We start from the raw sequence: 16,751 nt of genomic DNA on the forward strand, positions 1-16,751 counted from the left end.
GTTTCCTTCCATTACTTACAGGCTTCTTTGCGGCCAAGACTACGTTTGACAAAGCATGAAAAGAAGGAATCAAGATGCACCAAAGGTCTACAGAGCAACTGTCACACGTGTACACGTCGAAAGGAATCAAACAGGCACTTGACAATGATGCCAAGCCCATTAAAAAGAGGATCGTTTTGTACAAAGGTTTTACATAAGCCAGCATTTTTAAAAAATATAAGTTCTCTACAGTAACAAGTTATTTTAACTAAAACAAAAGTATTGAGATGTGCAGAAATGCAAAAATAAAGTTTAAAAAAATCCCAAAGTATGATACATTTTATGTATCATGCAGAAACACTCAAGTTTTCTGAATCTCAAGGACACAGAAACACCCATGACTTCTGCCAAACAGAATCTTCAGAAGTAGACCAAAATTTAAATTTAAGATGAATTTTTCTACGTAAAAACAATACAAGTTATAAGGCTGCAAGTTGCTGGGGGGTAGGTGAGTCAATTTTACCCTCCTATAAGCCTGTCAACCTTCACCGCTCCTTTGATTTCATATAGAAAACACACACACAAAAAAACAAATGAAACCCACTGAATGAAAGAGTGAAATGTGGAGACTTATCCTATATTTCAGTAGTAAAGAGGCAAGTATCTTTACATGAAACACTTGGTTGCAAAAACTAGACCTACGTGTTAATATTTTATTTAGAACAAGCCATATATTAAAATTCACATTTAACTATTTAATTTGAATTTACTGAAAACAAACATCATAGGTTAAGATGATTATATTTATCCTTCAAAGCTACTATATTTTATGTTTATTTATTTATTTATTTTAATAGATCTTGATTGGAGTTTAATTGCTTCACAATTCTGTCTTAGTTTGTTACACAACAAAGCGAATCAGCCATATGCATACACATGTCCCCATATCCCACCCTCTTGAGCCTCCCTCCCACCCTCCCTATCCCACCCCTCTAGGTCATTGCAAAGCACCAAGCTGATCTCCCTGTGCTATGCTGCTGCTTTCTACTATATTTTAGCAGCATTAGGATGCAGGGTAAAATGGAGTGTATGCGGTAATATAGGACAAATGTTTCACAGAGTGTAGCTTATTGATAATCACCACACGATCCTGTGTGATTTACATGCCTCTTAAAAATATATAGGAGCTCAGTTCATTTTGTGCTATTTTATTGTGTTTTTTAACTTAATTGCCATCAAAGAAAATGTTTGTATGCATATGGTTTGTATGTGTATACCCTTCCTTTACTTTCAGAAACTAATGCAAATACATTTGTATTAAAAATTTTTTTAATTACACTTTTCTTGTTAGGAGATAAAAAAATTTCTAATAAAAGTTCCCATCTTTTATTAGGCATACGTAAGTACAATATAAATGTGACACAATTCACACCATTATTTCACCCCTATACTCACCTGGATCTAGGTATATACCCAGATACTGATTTGGCTTACCTCTATGTCTCCAAATAACTGAGACAAATACAAAAAAAAGTCCAAGAAATAAAATTACTCTTAAAAGAGCTCAATGAGCTTGTATACTTCAGTTACATTTCCACTTTATTTAATCATGCTAAATAAAAAAAAAATGTTTAACTGTTTTCTTCTCATTCCATGATGCCCTATTATTCTGTACTAATTTTACAGAATTCCTAATATGTTTTACATATACATGTTTCATTTATATATATTTCCATTTCTAATATCATAGCAAAAGTCAATGTAGCTATTTTAAGAATGCTTTACATATGATATAAATTTTTAATAATAATATCTAATTAGTGTGATATCACAAATCTTAACTTCTTTGAATGTACTATTTGATTATTAAAATATCACTCTCTTGAAATAACAAGTGGCAGACGATCATAAGCTTTTTTTTGACTTCATAAACACTCTTAACAACTTATTTAATACACTAAGCAAGTTGATTAATAGAGAATCAAAAACATACAACTTTAAGTAGAAAAAAAAAGCTGTATTTATGAAGATGTTTACAACAGTTTATTTTAGGTTATTTCCAATTTTTCACCAATTTAAAAAATTGACCAACTCAATGAAACCTTGTGAATGCAATGTTAAAAAGTATAACTATGAATCACAGAATTTAAATTTAGTATGAAAAGATATGAATGGCAAATTATATTGAAGCTATGTGGAATTATGTTTATAGACAGCAGAAAGAGAAAATAAAAATATAAATATTGCTTGATAGGATAATGGGATTAGAGGTGGTCTTTTAAATTTTTCATTTTTATGCTAATACAATACCTTTACAAAACCCAAAAATCTTCAAACAACACATTTTTAAAAAATTGTGGTAAACTACACAAAACAGAAAATTTATCATTTTAACCACTTTAAAGTGGACCGTTCGGTGATATGAAGTCAACAAATTTTTAAAACTTTCAGAGGGCACCTGAATGAAAGATGTGCTGTCCACTGGTGATTTTAATGTATCTGGTATATAACTAAAGTCACAACAAAACTCTTTCTGGGAAATTGGCAGATCATAAACATAAAAAATTTATTTTGCTTTTTATTAAACCTTATTGTTTTGGTGTTTCAAAATTCAAATTTACTCACAAGAAAGAGTCAGTTTCATATTAGATTTGGTTTCACAAATGCTGCTCCTGTTATTCATTCTTATCACCAAAAAAAAAAAAAGACTATTTGTGACCAATGATAATATGTTCCAGAAAATAAAAAGTTAAAAGGTTTTCAATCTGCATATCTGGGAACCTAAATTAAAGCATCACACAACATTTTCAAAAACAGAAAAGCCATTTGATTTGACTAAAATCTTAGTTTTAAGATGGCAGAAAGTACCTTGATAATTTTCTTTTAAGAAAGAAAGAAAACCAAGCCATTGAAGAGAAATTCTTCCGAGAGAACTGAAACATGTTATATACCTCTGACTTGGCACCCCTTCCATCTGGAGAACTTTTTTGGTAACTATTTTCATCCCAGAATGATCTAAAGTAAAATGAATTGAAATTAGAGTAATTATTTTCCAATGAGTGGCTATTTCCATTTAAAACCAAAAGCCGGGCCTCCCTGGTGGCACAGTGGTTGAGAGTCCGCCTGCCGATGCAGGGGATACGGGTTCGTGCCCCGGTCCGAGAGGATCCCATATGCCGCGGAGCGGCTGGGCCCGTGAGCCATGGCCGCTGGGCCTGCGCGTCTGGAGCCTGTGCTCCGCAACAGGAGAGGCCACAACAGTGAGAGGCCCGCATACCGCAAAAAAAAAAAACAAAAAAAAAACCAAAAGCCAACTAATTATTGCTTTTCCCATAAATTTAAATATGAAATCTACATTATGTAATTATACACTTATTTCCCCCTTTGTGTATTCTAATTTCTTCCTCAGAAACCTAAGATGCCATCTTGCAGACTGCCCACAGTGGCCACTATTTTGGCAGCAGCAAAGGTCAACTTTAAACATTTTGCATCTAAAGTGGCTTTGGATACCTTTGGATACAAAGTACAGTCTGAGCACCATCCACTTAGATACCTAAAGGGCATCTAAGATATCAAACCAGGGCATCCAAGATAACAAACCAAAGTCCTGATGTTCCCTCAAAAGCTGCTCCTCCCACCAGCCCCCTTCTTCTAAGTGATACCACCCAGTTGCACACATAATCATCAACGACTTGTCTCCTTGTTACTATTTCCTTCATACCCCACATCTAATCTATCTGCAGGTCTTGATAGCCACACCTTCAAAACACAACCTGAATTCAACCACTTTCCACTTGCTGCAAACTTCCAACCTAAGCTAAGCCATAAACATCTCTTATTTGGAGCCCTGTGATAGTCTCCTAACTGGTCTCCCTGTTTCTCTTCTTTATCCTCCCAAGTCCATTCTCTATACCAGGTCACCTTATTCATATACTATTTGGATCATGCCTTTTTCCAGTTCAAACCCCTCTACTCATTTAGAATAATCCACATCTTTACTCTGGCCTTCAAGACTTTACAAGAGCAGACCCCTGGCTAGCTCCTTGACCTCATGTCATACCACACTCTTCTTCACTCGGTACTCTGGCCATGTTGGCCTCCTTGCTTTTCCTTAAATACTCCACCCACCTACATGCCTGCATATGTATTGCCCCCTTGTCCTGGAATGTGCTTACTCCAGATCTTCCAGGGCTTGCTCCTCTCTTCATTCAGGTCTCCGTTCAAATGCCACTTCTCCAGTGAAGCTGTCCCCTAACAAACCTATCCAATGGAGTCCTACCTGCTCTCCCTCACTCTCCTTACATTAAGATACTTTTGCACTTCCTACTCTCTAAAATTATATTACTTATCTGTTTACTCATTTCTATCTGATCTCCTTCACTGGAATGTAAGCTCCATGAGGGCAAGACTTTTGTCTGTCTGGTTCACTGCTTTATCCCTAGTGCCTAAACCCGTATCTGGCACACAGAAGATATTTAAAAAATTACTTGTGAATCTGACAAATTAATAAAGTGCTCCTGGCAAGAATTCAGAGGTTGCACAGGAAAGAAATAATGCTCTTGGTGGAAGCAGGCTTAGTATCTAGCTTCACCTCTATTCAGAGTAGAGATAAGAACAATTTACAAGTATAATTCACTTTAATTAGTACATTATCTGCTAAAAACATAAGGGAAGTGCAACACTAGAAAAGTACAGTTGAAGCTTGAACAACATGGGTTTGAACCTCGCAGGTCCACTGACACACGCATATTTTTCAATACATATGTACTATCGTCCTACATGATCCAAGGTTGGTTGAATCCACAGATGTGGAACCACTGACTATAAACTTATACCCAGATCTTCAACTGCGTAGGGGTCGACACCCCTAACCCCACATTGTTCAAGGGCCAACTGTATATGATGAGGAAAGTTAAACACATTGTTTTAAAAAACTGTCAATACCTGAACAAATTCTTTTTGTTTTGCTATGTGTTTATCAATTTAGAAAAAGTGACCACATACCAACAAGGAGATTTTTCCTTATATCCAGAACGAGCAGAGTTCTGTTGGTTTCAAGGGCCTTTAGTAAAGCCTTTGCTCCTTCACTGGTGAGGCCGCACTGCTGCAGGTCAAGTGCTTTCGATGAAAGACAAAAGGTCACTTGCTAACTCTACAGATTTAACATAGAGACAACTCTCATTTTCTCACGTGTGGAAGAGTCCTGCACAAGACAAGTCATGGAAGGTTTGTAATTTTGGGTATGGAAAAAAACAGAAACATATACGCACACACATAATGCATAATCCAATTTGAAAACCTCTTCTTGGATGTGCAATGATAACCCTGGCTTTAGTACCAATAAATCATACAACATATTTTACAATTACAGAACTGAAGAATAACTGTATATAACGTATGAGCAAAAAGCATCACAAAATGAATCTCAGTTCATAATTAGCAAGGGCGGCAGTGGCATGTAAACCTCACAAGCAAAACCTGGTGGAGCTCAGAAATGCACTGCATTCTTTTGATCATGACCTTCAGCTCCAAATCACACTTGAAACTAGTTAAAAGGGGAAAACAAAATAGAAGAAATGTAATAACTGTTAGTTTTAGAGGGAAAAAAGACAAGTCTAAGAGGATACAAATAATAAAAACTTTCAACAATGTGTGAATAGAGAATACATACTAAAAACCTATCATGAAAGTATGATGGTCAAGAACCCTCGCAGTAAAAGGTCAGACAAAAACCAGAAAAACTGATCATGAATTCTAGTAGTTCTGGGGCTGAACAACCTACTCATTTAAACCAAAGGGATCATCACTAAAGCACAGGTATTAAAAAATATTACATGAAAGGAAACTATCATGAGTCTTATTTTTAAGTGTTGTGTGGACCATCACATTAAAATAACTGGAGTCTTTCAACACCCCCATGACACATAGAAATAGCAAGTCAGACATACGGATCTGACAGGATATGATACAACCCTTACAAACTCTCACTACAGAAGAATGGACACAGGGTATAATTAACCAAATAGCCAAATTAATACAAACAGCCAGTAAACCTCACCAGTAAATCAAATGAATACAAAATAAAACAAAATGTGGTTATTCTCCTATCAGATGAAGCCAAGATTCTGTAAGAAAAGCCTTTAAATAATGTCTATACCCTTTTGATCCAACAACTCTCTTTCTAAGAATTTAACCAAAAGAAATAGATATAGATAAGGATATATATCAGAGTACTATTTGTAACTGAAAAACTGGACAAAGCTTATATACAAGAATGGATAAGCTATGTGCACTGTGGCATATTCATATAATGGAATACTGAACAATCACAAAAAATGATGCAGGAGATGCAAACTTACTGACTTGCTAAAATGCTCATACTAAATTAATTGAAAAAAGTTATAAAATTTGGAGTAATCCCACTTGCATAGAAAATGGAGAGGTACTCATTCTTGTAGTTTTACATTTTTTTTACAAGTGCTACAGGCCAGTGTTTGTGAGAGGCAGGCTTCACATCTACTGTTGGGGTGGACTACAAATTGGCATAGCCTTTCTGGGTGGTAATTTGGCCATGTGTATCAAATGTCTTAAAAATATGTCACACTTAGTCATTCCACTTGTAGTACCTTATTCTACAGAAGTAATCCCGATGGACACAGAGATGTATATACAATGTATCCACATTGTTTCTGACAGGGAAAAGCAAACTGTCTAAACAGAATTGCAAAGAATTGATTAAACTATGGGACATCAATACGACGCAATACTACATGATACATCATTAAGTGAAAAAAGCAGGAATATGAAATAGCAAGTATACTACAATTCTATTTTTGTAATCCCTAAGTGTACATATATATTTGTAGAAAAAGAAAGACTGAAAGTATATACACCAAAATGAACAGTGATTATATCTGGGTATTAAAATTATAGGTAATTGTTCTCTTGTTACTCTGTCTTTTCTATAAAGGATATATGCAACTCTTAGAGAAAGTTTAAAAGCAAAATAAAAGCTATCAGTAAAATGAGGCTTTAAAAAATCCTATCACAATAGTATCATGCCAAAAGCTAAGCATATTTCATATTAAAAATTCAATATTTTCAATTTTAGAATTTACCTCTAAGCCATAAATCCTCACTAAGAGATTCTGCCAAAGCACTTGCACCCAGGTCACCAATGAGCGTGTTGCAGTTCAGAGTGATGTACCTCAAACCAGCCATACAGTCAAGACCAGGTCTACTGGAATGAAGACTCTCAGCCCAGGTTTCTTCATGCCTTCTGGTAGTCTGATACTTCAAAGATTTAATGGGATGAAATTAAGATGCTTGAATAAGGAAACAGGGTGTGCCTGAGTATGGCTTAGTATGTCAGAGATTTACACACACACACATATCAAGCATATATGCCAGGAGCATCAACCTGAGAAATTCAACAGTCACTTCTGGTTTACGAGTCCAGTGACCCAGATTCTGCTCGGTCAGTGATTAGATTCTAGCCACTGGATTTCCTGTTTCTGAACACTTATGTAAAGTTGGACAACTCAATGACAGTCTATGAATTATTTTCCTTATCTTCTAAGTCAGGGAATTGGTTCTAAATTCTATCTTTGCTGAGGCCCTATATTTCATCATCCTGTCCTCCAATGGCCTCCAAACACCTGACTGGGCAAACCATAAGAAAACTTTTTAATATGCATCTTATTTATTAACAAATTGTATACACAAAGTTCCATATATATAATTTATGTACATGATAAACTACACAGATTTTTAAAAATAATACAAAGGTAAAAATGTTCTAATATTTTCTTTTCCTAACTCCTAAGGCATTATTTTATTTTACTTATTTTTTATAAAGATTTATTTATTTGTTTGTTTGTTTGTTTGGCTGTGCCGGGTCTTTAGTTGCAGCATGCCGGATCTTTTAGTTGTGGCATGTGGGCTCTTAGTTATGGCAGGCACGTGGGATCTAGTTCCTTGAGCAGGGATCGAACCCAAGCCCCCTACATTGGGAGCACATAGTGTTAACTGCTGGACCGCCAGGGAAGTCTCAAGCATTATTTAAAAAACTATATTTACAAAATGTATCTCACATGCTACCTAGGGTATGCACACAAGCTTTAGAGGCCTGGACTATGCAGAGCCAGTTTGATGTGCCTTGGGAAAATAATGGTTTGACATTTAAGCAAAAGTACTGTCTTGAAGACATTCAATTCTTTATATTCATGAAGTAAATTTGGGTAACAGGGAACACTGACCATAAATGAAAAAAGTCTTATTACATTCCTGAAAAAGTAAAAGACTCAAAGTGCCTTTACTACTCTAAAAGGAAAATCATTAGTGTCATTTTTCTATTAACAATAACTTATTAAAGCTCCAAGCAGAAACAACAGCAATCACTTACACAGTGCTTAGTATGTGCCAGGCACTATTTATACAAATAAGTGCATTTAAACCTCATAATGAGGCATAGAGCTTAAGTGATTTGCCCATGGTCACTAGCTATGAAATGGGAGAAAGGGAATTTGAACCTAGGCCATTTGGCTTCCGCACCCAAGTTCCTGACTGTTTTCTACCTCAGGGGTCAATGGACTTGCCCTGTATAGGCTCAAAGAATTTTTCAATTTTTAAAATCTAAATTTAAACATTTCCAGATTTGTGGGCTATACAGTTTCTGTTGCAACTACTCTGCCCCACTGGTGTAGGGTGAAAGGAGCCATAACTACCATGTAAACAGTGGGTGCGACTACGTTCCAGAAAAACTTCCTTTACAAAGCCAGGCGACGGGCTGGATCTGGCCCACCAGCCAGAGTTTACCTATCCCTGATCTGCACCATCAAACTATTAAAAAGCCTTCATGTCAAATTATTAACTAACTTTAGGCCTAAATACAGTCATTATAACCACTGTAAAGTTGTTAAGGCATTATTTTAAAAACTGTATTTACAAATTGCTGATGTACTGACTTTTATTTGTTTAAAAACTACAACAGCTAATAAACACTTGATTCATTTAAGTCTTGAAGACTATAATGGCATAGTTTCTTCACAGTATTACAATAAATGCTTTCAGTAAAAAAACATACATAAAAGTATTATTAGGTATTATATATTAAATCTCTTATTTCTAAAATTAAGTGGACTATCTTTACTAAATGGTAGAATCCCGAACTGAAAACTGGTCATATTCTTTCAGCAAAATGAAAGCTGCGCTCACATGTATCAAAAGACAAAAATTAGGGCTTCCCTGGTGGCGCAGTGGTTGAGAGACCGCCTGCCAATGCAGGGGACATGGGTTCATGCCCCGGTCCGGGAAGATCCCACATGCCGCGGAGCGGCTAGGCCCGTGAGCCATGGCCGCTGAGCGTGCGCGTCCAGAGCCTGTGCTCCGCAATGGGAGAGGCCACAACAGTACCGCAAAAAAAAAAAAAAAAAAGACAAAAATGAACTGCCCTCTGTATCAATATATTAATGTGTTTCAATCACATATGTTTTCATGAAAGTTTAAACATAAAATCACCTTTAAGATCTAGGCCAGGGCCTCCCTGGTGGCGCAGTGGTTGAGAGTCCGCCTGCCGATGCAGGGGATACGGGTTCGTGCCCCGGTCTGGGAGGATCCCATATGCCGCGGAGCGGCTGGGCCCGTGAGCCATGGCCGCTGAGCCTGCGCGTCCGGAGCCTGTGCTCCGCAACGGGAGAGGCCACAACAGTGAGAGGCCCGCGTACGGAAAAAAAAAAAAAAAAAAAAAAAAAAAAAGATCTAGGCCATGTGATCTGCTCCATGCCATGTCAGAATACACCCCGTGAAGTTTACTTAACTTGTCTTAAGTGTGATAGAATTCTTTATACCTTGACAAATAACTAAAAGGAAAAAAAAATCCACACACACAATAAGGTGAAGAGCCTATACATTTGTCAATCTTGACTTATTTGCTTTTCTTGAGTCAGTTGGAGGTTTATAGCCACATTCTTAAAATCATTAACTACAATCTTCCCAAACAGGTAATTGACGAACAGATGCATTCTAAAACTTGTCAGTAACAAAGTGCTATTCCAGTTTACAGCAACAGTTTAATTCTATTTAGATACTAAAACTGAATACACTGAATACTGCAAACTTTATTCCCAACCACTCAGCAAAGTACCACATACCTTTTCAGATATAGGAAAAAAAAGAAAAAAAAGAAAAAGCATACGATTCTTCCTATTTTCATTGCCAAAGATACATCCCAATCTTAATGATCAATCAGCGATTTAAACGTCAACTATAAACCCAGTATACTGCTGCTATGCAGTGTACTAGAGCAATAGAAGAGAGAGGACCTCAAACCCTCTGTTCCCTCAAATTCAAAGGCAGGCTTCCTGACCCCTCCAGACCACTACTGGACACAGGGAAGGCACACTAATGTTTCAGGACCCCAACCAACAGTCACCTGCTTTGTGATTACTTCCATGACACACCCTCACCAACACCACTGAGTTTGCTGCTCCTACGGGACGTTACATGTATTTACTATTTTAACACATACCACAGTGCATCATAATTATGATTGCAGATAGATGTTCTACAATTTAAAGAGAATGATGACTTTTTTGCTCTTTACATCTTGCTATTTATTTCCCTTCCCATAATATTTCTTGACCCCACAGGGGCATCACTCTGCCCCAAACAGCACAAGTTATTAGAGCTAATAACTACTCTCCTTCTTGCTATTCAGAATCCAAAAGGGCTCATTAAAATTCCCCTGGGACCCGGAGGAAGATGGCGGAAGAGTAAGATGCGGAGATCACCTTCCTCCCCACAGATACATCAGAAATTCATCTACACGTGGAACAACTCCTACAGAACACCTACTGAACGCTGACAGAAGACCTCAGACCCCCCAAAAGGCAAGAAACTCCCCACATACCTGGGTAGGGCAAAAGAAAAAAAGAATAAACAGAGACAATAGGATAGGGACGGGACCTGCACCAGTGGGAGGGAGCCGTGAAGGAGGGAAGGTTTCTACACATTACAAGCCCCTTCGCGGGCGGAGACTGCAGGTGGCGGAGGGGGAAAGCTTCGGAGTAGCGGAGGAGAGCACAGCAACAGGGGTGTGGAGGGCAAAGCGGAGAGATTCCGGCACAGAGGATCGGTGCCCTCAGGCACACACCAGCCCGAGAAGCTTGTCTGCTCGGCCGCCGTGGCGGGGGGGCTGGGAGCTGAGGCTCGGGTATCGGCTTTCAGTCGGAGCGCAGGGAGAGGACTGGGGCTGGCGGCAGGAAGAGAGCCTGAAGGGGTTAGTGCACCACGGCTAGCCCGGAGGGAGTCCGGGGAAAGGGTCTGGAGCTGCTGAAGAGGCAAGAGACTTTTTTCCCTTTTGTTTCCTGGTGCGCGAGGAGAGGGCATTAAGAGGGCTGCTTGGGGAAGCGCCGGAGACAGGCGCGAGCCGCGGGTAAGGCGCGGACCTCGTAGACGGGCGTGGGCCGCGGCGGCCGCCGCCGCCCACCGCCGCCCGCCGCCGCCGTCCCCGCCGCCCGCCGCCGCCGCCGCCGCCCGCCGCCGCCGCCGCGGGGCCTGTGTGCGAGCGTGGGTCACTGTCCGACCCGACTTCGGGGGGGCCTGTGCACCCCGCCACTGCCGGGGTCCCGAGACCCGGGGACGGCTTTCCCGGGAAAGCGCACGGAGAGCCACGGGCTGCTGCAACGTCACGCCGGTCTCTACCGCCGCAGGCCCGCCCCACACTGCGCGCCCCTCCCTCCCCTCTGCCTGAGTGAGCCAGAGCCCCCGAATCAGCGGCTCCTTTAAACCCGTCCTGTCTGAGCGAAGAACGGACGCCCTCCGGCGACCTACGCGCAGAGGCGGGGCCAGGTCCAAGGCTGAGGCCCGGGAGCTGTGAGAGCAGAGACAGGGAAATCTCTCTGTGCAGCCTCGGAGGCAGCGGATTAAAGCTCCACGGTCCATTTGATGTGCCCTGCGTCTGTGGAGTGCATGAATGGACAGCGAATCATCCCAAATTGAGGAAGTGGACTTTGAGGACAAGATTTAAGACTTTCCCCCCTTTTCCTCTTTTGACAACGAATTATTCCAAATTAAGGAGGTGGACTTAGAGAGCAAGATTTCAGGCTTCTCGCCCTTTTCCTCTTTTTACAACGAATTATCCCAAATTGAGGAGGTGGACTTGGAGAGCAAGATTTTTGATTTTTCCCCCTGCTCTCTTTTTGTGAATGTGTATGTGTAATCTTCTGTGTAAGATTCTCTCTGTATAGCTTTGCTTCCACCATATGTCCCAGGGTTCTATCGGTCCGTTTTTTTTTTTTCAATAATTACTTTCTAATTTTAATAACGCTACTATATTTCATACTTTATTCTATTTTACTTTACCTGCTCTTTCTTTTTTTCCTACCTTCCCTTCCTCCCTCCCTCCCTCCGCTCCTCCTTTCCTTCTTTCTTTTTCTTTCCTCCCTCCCTCCCTCCCACCCTTCTTCTTTCCACTTTCTTTTTCTTTCCTTCCTCCCTCCCTCCCTCCTGTCTTTCTTTCTTTCTTTCCTTCCTCCCTCCCTCCCTCCCTTCTTCCATTCACTCTTCCTTTTGCTTTCATTCCTCCCTCCCTCCCTCCTTTCTTTCCTTCTTCCTTTCCATCCTTCCTCCCTCCCTCCCTCCTTCCTTTCTTTCTTCCTTCCTTCCTTCCTTTCTTCCCTTCTTCCTTTCTTTCCCTATCTCTTTCTTTCTTCTACTAATTCTTTCTTTCTACTTTTTCTCCCTGTTATTCTGAGCCGGGTGGATGAAAGGCTCTTGGTGCTGCAGCCAGGAGTCAGTGCTGTGCCTCTGAAGTGGGAGAGCCAACTTCAGGACACGGGTCCACAAGAGACCTCCCAGCTCCACATAATATCAAGCAGCGAAAATCTCCCAGAGATCTCCATCTCAACACCAGCACCCAGCTTCAGTCAACGACCAGCAAGCTACAGTGCTGGTCACCCTATGCCAAGCAACTAGCAAGGCAGGAACACAACCCCACCCATTAGCAGAGAGGCTACCTAAAAACATAATAAGGCCATAGGCACCCCAAAACACACCACCAGACGTGGACCTGTCCACCAGAAAGACAAGATCGAGCCTCAACCACCAGAACACAGGCATTAGTCCCCCCCACCAGGAAGCCTACACAACCTACTGAAACAACCTTAGCCACTGGGGTCAGACACCAAAAACAACGGGAACTACGAATCTGCAGCCTGCAAAAAGGAGACCCCAAACACAGTAACATAAGCAAAATGAGAAGACAGAAAAACACACAGCAGGTGAAGGAGCAAGATAAAAACCTACCAGACCTAACAAATGAAGAGGTAATAGGCAGTCTACCTGAAAAAGAATTCTGAATAATGATAGTAAAGCTGATCCAAGATTCTATTTCCAAGATCCATAATCTTGGAAATAGAATAGACAAAATGCAAGAAACAGTTAACAAGGACCTAGAAGAACTAAAGGTGAATCAAGCATCAATTAAAAACACAATAAATGAAATGAAAAATACTCTAGATGGGATCAATAGCAGAATAACTGAGGCAGAAGAACGGATAAGTGAGGTGGAAGATAAAATAGTGGAAATAACTGATGCAGAGCAAAATAAAGAAAAAAGAATGAAAAGAACAGAGGACAGTCTCAGAGACCTCTGGGACAACATTAAACGCACCAACATTCGAATTATAGGGGTTCCAGAAGAAGAAGAGAAAAAGAAAGGGACTGAGAAAATATTTGAAGAGATTATAGTTGAAAACTTCCCCAATATGGGAAAGGAAATAGTTAATCAAGTCCAGGAGGCACAGAGAGTCCCATACAGAATAAATCCAAGGAGAAATACACCAAGGCACATATTAATCAAACTGTCAAAAATTAAACACAAAGAAATCATATTAAAAGCAGCAAGGCAAAAACAACAAATAACACACAAGGGAATCCCCATCAGGATAACAGCTGATCTCTCAGCAGAAACTCTACAAGCCAGAAGGGAGTGGCAGGACATAATTAAAGTGATGAAGGAGAGAAACCTGCAACCAAGATTACTCTACCCAGCAAGGATCTCATTCAGATTTGATGGAGAAATTAAAACCTTTACAGACAAGCAAAAGCTGAGAGAGTTCAGCACCACCAAACCAGCTTTACAACAAATGCTAAAGGAACTTCTCTAGGCAAGAAACACAACAGAAGGAATATACCTACAATAACGAACCCAAAGCAATTAAGGAAATGGGAATAGGAACATACATATCAATAATTACCTTAAATGTAAATGGACTAAATGCTCCCACCAAAAGACACAGAGTGGCTGAATGGATACAAAAACAAGACCCATCTATATGCTGTCTACAAGAGACCCACTTCAGACCTAGAGACACATACAGATTGAAAGTCAGAGGATGGAAAAAGATATTCCATGCAAATGGAAATCAAAAGAAAGCTGGAGTAGCAATTCTTATATCAGACAAAATAGACTTTAAAATAAAGACTATTAGAAGAGACAAAGAAGGACACTACATAACGATAAAGGGATCGATCCAAGAAGATATAACAATTGTAAATATTTATGCACCCAACATAGGAGCACCTCAATACATAAGGCAAATACTAACAGCCATAAAAGTGGAAATTGAGAGTGACACAATCCTAGTAGGGGAATTTAACATCCCACTTTCACCGATGGACAGATCATCCAACATGAAAATAGATAAGGAAATACAAGCTTTAAATGATACATTAAACAAGATGGACTTAGTTGATATTTATAGGACATTCCATCCAAAAACAACAGAATACACATTTGTCTCAAGTGCTCATGGAACATTCTCCAGGATAGATCATATCTTGGGTCACAAATCAAGCCTTGGTAAATTTAAGAAAATTGAAATTGTATCAAGTATCTTTTCCGACCACAATGCTATGAGACTAGACATCAATTACAGGAAAAGAGCTGTAAAAAATACAAACACATGGAGGCTAAACAATACACTACTCAATAACGAAGTGATCACTGAAGAAATCAAAGAGGAAATTAAAAAATACCTAGAAACAAATGACAATGGAGACACGACGACCCAAAACCTATGGGACGCAGCAAAAGCAGTTCTAAGGGGGAAGTTTATAGCAATACAATCCCACCTTAAGAAACAGGAAACATTTCGAGTAAACAACCTGACCCTGCACCTAAAGCAATTAGAGAAAGAAGAACAAAAAACCCCCAAAGCTAGCAGAAGGAAAGAAATCATAAAGATCAGATCAGAAATAAATGAAAAAGAAATGAAGGAAACGATAGCAAAGATCAACCAAACTAAAAGCCGGTTCTTTGAGAAGATAAACAAAATTGACAAACCATTAGCCAGACTCATCAAGAAAAGAAGGGAGAAGACTCAAATCAATAGAATTAGAAATGAAAAAGGAGAAGTAACAACTGACACTGCAGAAATACAAAAGATCATGAGAGATTACTATAAGCAACTCTATGCCAATAAAATGGACAACCTGGAAGAAATGGACAAATTCTTAGAAATGCACAACCTGCCAAGACTGACTCAGGAAGAAATAGAAAATATGAATAGACCAATCGCAAGCACTGAAATTGAAACTGTGATTAAAAATCTTCCAACAAACAAAAGCCCAGGACCAGATGGCTTCACAGGCGAATTCTATCAAACATTTAGAGAAGAGCTAACACCCATCCTTCTCAAACTCTTCCAAACAATATCAGAGGAAGGAACACTCCCAAACTCATTCTACGAGGCCACCATCACCTTGATACCAAAACCAGGCAAGGATGTCACAAAGAAAACTACAGGCCAATATCACTGATGAACATGGATGCAAAAATCCTCAACAAAATACTAGCAAACAGAATCCAACAGCACATTAAAAGGATCATACACCATGATCAAGTGGGGTTTATTCCAGGAATGCAAGGATTCTTCAATATACGCAAATCAATCAATGTGATACACCATATTAACAAGTTGAAGGAGAAAAACCATATGATCATCTCAATAGATGCAGAGAAAGCTTTCGACAAAATTCAACACCTATTTATGATAAAAACCCTGCAGAAAGTAGGCATAGAGGGATCTTTCCTCAACATAATAAAGGCCATATATGACAAACCCACAGCCAACATTGTCCTCAATGGTGAAAAACTGAAACCATTTCCACTAAGATCAGGAACAAGACAAGGCTGCCCACTCTCACCACTCTTATTCAACATAGTTTTGGAAGTTTTAGCCACAGCAATCAGAGAAGAAAAGGAAATAAAAGGAATCCAAATCGGAAAAGAAGAAGTAAAGCTGTCACTGTTTGCAGATGACATGATACTATACATAGAGAATCCTAAAGATGCTACCGAAAAACTACTAGAGCTAATCAATGAATTTGGTAAAGTAGCAGGATACAAAATTAATGTACAGAAATCTCTGGCATTCCTGTACACTAATGATGAAAAATCTGAAAATGAAATCAAGAAAACACTCCCATTTACCACTGCAACAAAAAGAATAAAATATCTAGGAATAAACCTACCTAAGGAGACAAAAGACCTGTATGCAGAAAATTATAAGACACTGATGAAAGAAATTAAAGATGATACAAATAGATGGAGAGATATACCATGCTCCTGGATTGGAAGAATCAATATTGTGAAAATGACTCTACTACCCAAAGCAATCTACAGATTCAATGCAATCCCTATCAAACTACCACTGGCATTTTTCACAGAACTAGAACAAAAAATTTCAAAATTTGTTTGGAAAAACAAA

General features: G+C 39.3%; 1 protein-coding gene across 1 annotated transcript in view; it reads right to left on the reverse strand.

Annotated features, from left to right (window-relative positions):
• Window positions 1–16,751, reverse strand: part of LOC309799867 (U3 small nucleolar RNA-associated protein 25 homolog) — a 351,890-nt gene that overhangs the window by 306,140 nt on the left and 28,999 nt on the right. The window lies entirely within an intron of this gene.

The sequence above is a fragment of the Mesoplodon mirus genome, assembly GCF_964341445.2.
Source record: "Mesoplodon mirus genome assembly, chromosome: 3".
Lineage (NCBI taxonomy): Eukaryota > Metazoa > Chordata > Mammalia > Artiodactyla > Ziphiidae > Mesoplodon > Mesoplodon mirus.